We start from the raw sequence: 5019 nt of genomic DNA on the forward strand, positions 1-5019 counted from the left end.
CGTGCCATCACAGCTCACAGCAGACTCCAACTCCTGGGCTCAAGAGATTCTCCTGTCTCAGCCTCCCAAGTAGCTGGGACCACAGGCGCCCGCCACAACGTCCGGCTATTTTTTTGGTTGCAGCCATCATTGTTGTTTGGTGGGCCCGGGCTGGCTTCAAACCCGCTAGCTCAGGTGTATGTGGCTGGCACCTTAGCTGCTTAAGCCACAGGTGCTGAGCCAACCTAGAAAGTTCTTACCGGGGTCAACAGCCTGGGATGGGGATTTTTAATAATATCAGTACTTGGAAGGAAGACTGATTAGGGGGAGAAAAATTCCCCCAGGGAGACCAGGCGCAGATGCTGCCTTCTCTCCCCTCCAGTCGGTCGTCCTTCTGAACACTATTACAGTAGCATTTTTGTAAAAAATATTTAAATAGAATTAGTAAACAGATATATCATCACTTACCTATTTTGCCCACTGATGTACCCAAGACCAAGTGTTCAACAATTTTTCTTTCTTTTTTTTTTTTTTTTCCAGGAAGAGCAGAGGCAGCTGCCTTTATTGGAGGTCACGGGCCAGCTGACTTCAATCAAAGGCCACACACTTGATCCTGATCACCATCTACCAACTGCAGCTGCCATGTAGTTGATGGCCTCCAGGTTAAGGCAGTTAGGGAACTTGAATGTGTAACCATCTGGCAGCATGGCGGTCAGGTCTACCTGGTCAAAGCTGATGCACACCTCCACGACACTTCCAGGCTGGAAGGGAAAGGCAGCCTCCCGCCGCTCAGCGCCCCAGGCCCCACCGTCCTTGCTGTTGCACACGATAGTACTGGCATCCCCGTGGGCATCGAAGCGGGGGTTGAAATGCAGGCACAGGTTGTTGCTGTCTTTGCCCAGGTTCAGCACAAAGCTCTTGGCGTCAGGGGCCACCTCGTCCCATACTCTGAGGCACTTCCCAGGTTTGAGATTCAGGGTGCTGGCGACCAGACCACAAACCATGATTGAAGCAGGAGGATTATTCAGGGATGGGTGCACCAGCCATCTGAAGACTCCACCCCAAAAAAGTTTTAATTTGTTTAAAAGAGAAGATATTACAATTTAAAACAGGATCAGCAGGCTATTTAAAAGACTAGGGGCCAGAAGTGCAGAGAAACACACACATTTCTACATTCAGGCACCTCCTGACTCACCTGAATTCCAACAAAGCACAGGAAGTGCCAGTTTTCTGCTTGCCCTGGATTAGGCCCAGTGGCTGCAGAAAAAAACTGGGGAATATAAATGGAGGTGAATCATTAAATGATGATCTATTCTTCTGACCCACCAACTACAAATCAAGGATTGCCACAACCCACTCCTTAGGTTCAATTAATTTGCTAGAGCAACTTAGAAAACTCAGGGAAACACTTGACTTGCGTTGACCTACTTATTATAAAGGACACAGAAGAATAACCAGATGGAAAAGATGCATAGGATGAGATATGGGCAAAGGGGTGCAGAGCTTTCATGCCCTTTCCAGAGGCACAGCCTTCCAGGAATCTCCACATTTTCAGCTCTCCAAAAGCTCTCTGAACCCAGTCCTTTGGGTTTTGTGGACGTGTCCTTACATAGGTGTGTTTGATTAAATCATTGGCCTCAAACCCCTCTCCAGAGCTCAGATGTTGAGGGCGTGGGTTTGGAGTTAAGTCATGCTTTGGTCTTTCTGTCACCCAGAAGCTATCTAAGGGCCCTTAGCCATAATGTATTTCATTAGCATACAAAGACACCTTTATAGATCAATCTGGGAATTCCTAAGGTTTTAGGAGCTGGCCAGAAAACAGAATAAAGGCCAGTGCCTCCCATTATCTCTCACCTCTGGAGTAGAAATGAGCACTCAGGTGGGGAGAGGCTGGTGTGATCACCCCAGGCAAAGGGGCACAGGCAGGACTGTCAGTCATCAGGTGCAGGTGCAGACGTACCTGGCTGGGAGTTGAGTGCCACCACCCCAGGCTCAGAGGCACGTTTCCTCAAGACAATTCTCCAATGAGGCCGCCTCTGTAAGGAGTTTTGGTCTGAATACCAAGACCAGTAAAGTGGAGTTGCCTTCAAGATTGCCATTCCTATTGTCCATGGGCAAGACCCTCAAGCCTAAACTATTTTGATTCCAGAATGAAGAAATACCTGCTAATTCTGGAGTGAGTTAGGTAGAGCCTGGAGTTTTGGCCCTTCCTGTTTGAGTGGAAACTCTCTGTGAGGTAGGAAAAAAATTCATGAAGTGTGGGTATGTATTTATAGAGACTTGAGAAGTTAATTTTGTAATTGGGGTTGTGGGGCCTAGAGTCCTTTAGAATCCCTGCTCTACCTGAAGATAGTCACACTCTCTCTGGGACCCAGTTAAAGCGAGTTTAGGTACCACCATGAAGGAACTTCGCTGGTGCAATCAGTCCCAAATCCTTAAATTAATCATCAGAGACATTTCCTAGATGGGCCTGATTTGATCAGGTGGCTGCGGTGTAAGTTCTGCTTTGAGGAGGAAGACCCCAGGTCATGAAGTGTCCCACCTTCCACCCTGGAAGTTACCATAGCCTCCAGATGCTCTCAAGGTGGCAACCTATCTGGGTTCCACACCTGAAACGGGCAAAACTGGAAGCATGTGGGCATCTCCCTCTGTGCCAGGCATGCCTTGGGAGAACATAGTATCTGACGGACCCAGGAAAAGTACATGCAGCAGTGGTCTGTGGACCCAGGGGAAAGGACTGTTGACATTGTAGGTGTTCACTGTTGGGAATCAGTCACTTTATTGCTGCTGCCATCGGTATGTTGGTCCCAAACATTCGTAAGGCAGCTGCCTATTCAGTCCATGCTGGGCCATCCTGCTCTGCATTGAGAAAGGGGAAATATCCATGGAGAAAGTGAAGGTAAAATGTTATGTGTACAGAAAGAGGCCAGATTATGCCCCTGTGGAGTCCTCAGATGAGGGTGAGGAATTTCTGTTCCCTAGGAGAACCATAGAACAGGAGGCAAAGCCAGAGGAACAGGAGGAGCAGTTGTCTGGCCAGCCCCGCTGTGGGCTCTACAGGACTGGACTGGTGATGATGGGTCCGGGAGATTAAATGGACCTTGGGATAGAGTGGAGCCTGAAGAGATAGGAGAAAGCAACTTGGAAGTAAATGATGTTTAAGGTGTGGAACAAGGAGATAGCAGTGAAAAAGAGGATGAGATCAAGGGTGAGAAGATGGAGTAGAGTAGTGGCAGATGTGTCACAGGAGAGAGAAAATGAATGGAAGTCACAGAGGTGGAGGACAAGAGTATCCCAGGGATGCTCAGAATCAGAGTTTGAGTGCTGAGGGCACACCAACAATGAAAGTGAGATGGAGCCACTCTAAGCAAGCCAGGGTTCATTCAGAAGAAGCACCTAGTGACAGTTCAAGAGCATGGAGCTGAGACATTGAAACAGAAGTCACCAGAGCAGGAAGCAAAATGCCTAGCTAAGGGGAGGTGCAAGGGCACACTGAGGATGGTAGGGGACAGGCTGGGCTCACGCCTGTAATCCTGGCACTCTGGGAGGCCAAGATGGGAGAATTGCTCGAGTTCATGATTTTAGGACCAACCTGAGCAGGGGCAAGACCCCATCTCTACTGAAAATAGAAAAACTATCAGGACGTTGGGGTGGCATCTGTAGTCCCAGATACTCAGGAGGTTGAGGCAGGAAGATCACCTAAACCCGGGATTGAGGTTTGTGAGCTAGGCTGACACCACTGCATTCCAGCCTGAGCAACAGAGTGAGAATGTCTTTAAAAAAAGATTGTAGGAGACCAAGGGTGAGCTGGAGGAAAACAAGTGATCCCTGGCTGCACTGGTGCCCTCAGTGCTGGTGATGAGTGATGAGGAGGGGTATAAGACATGGCAAGTTAGAGAGCTTTTTAGAATCAAGAGGTACAGGCTCGGTGACTGTAGCTCAAGCAGCTAAGGTGCCAGCCACATACACCAGAGCTGATGGGTTCGAGTCCAGCCCAGGCCTGCCAAACAATAACAACTACAACCAAAAAATAGCCAGGGGTTGTGGCAGGCGCCTGTATTCTCTGGTACTCAAGAGGCTGAGGCAAGAGAATCACTTAAGCCCAGGAGCTGGAGGTTGCTCTGAGCTGTGATGCCATGGCACTCTACCCAGGGCAGCTTGAGTCTCTGTCTCAAAAAAAAAAAAAAAAAAAATCAAGAGGGACAGAAAATTGAGAAAAGAGAAAGCAGAAATTGAGCCCATGTGAAGTCTGACTGGGGCAGAGAGGTGAGCTGAGCAAATGGTAAAGTCATTACCAATGAAGCTTTTAAGGACAAATATAAGTTCTTGCAGAAGTATTATCCCTGGGTGCCCTCTTTATGCATGAGGATGAATACAGAGAGATCATAGTGCTCCTAGTTTGGAGGATCATTTCAACAAAACCATTCTTCCCAAAGTCACGCAGGTCAAGAGCTTTGGATGGTCTGGTTGTACCAAATACGCTCACTTTGTGGATCGAGACACCACCTTCTTCAGCTCAGTATGGGGACAAGAGAGTGCCCAGAACACAAAGCTCAGGAGGCAGTGGCAGTACCAAATGTATTTGGGCAACCATCTGCCAAGAAGTGGAACACTACTGAGGGTCTAGCTACTTACTCTTCCAACTGTGGGTCATAGGGCCAGTCTCAGTATCTGGCCCTTGATTTGCTTCTACCATTATTTACATGGAAATGACCCTTATTTCCAGCCTGTTGGACTTATTGCCATACTTCCGATACTAGGTAGCCCAGTTTTTGAAGGTTCTTGTGAGATTTAGATTCATGCTGAGAAATCTTCAGAAAAGGACTATCCAGGCTCAGTGCCTGTGGCTCAAATGGCTAAGGCGCCAGCCACATACACCTAAGGTGGCGGACTCAAATCCAACCCGGGCCTACCAAAACAACAATGATGGCTGCAACCAAAAAATAGCCAGGCGTTGTGGCGGGTGCCTGTGGTCCCAGCTATTTGGGAGACTGAGGCAGGAGACTTGCTTGAGCCCAGGAGTTGGAGGTTGCTGTAAGC

General features: G+C 48.5%; 1 pseudogene; it reads right to left on the reverse strand.

Annotated features, from left to right (window-relative positions):
- Positions 1–596: 596 nt before the first annotated feature.
- LOC100954844 lies at positions 597–983 on the reverse strand (annotated as a pseudogene).
- Between the last annotated feature and the right edge of the window lie 4036 nt (positions 984–5019).

The sequence above is a fragment of the Otolemur garnettii genome, unplaced genomic scaffold, assembly GCF_000181295.1.
Source record: "Otolemur garnettii isolate 467f Iridium unplaced genomic scaffold, OtoGar3 scaffold00120, whole genome shotgun sequence".
Lineage (NCBI taxonomy): Eukaryota > Metazoa > Chordata > Mammalia > Primates > Galagidae > Otolemur > Otolemur garnettii.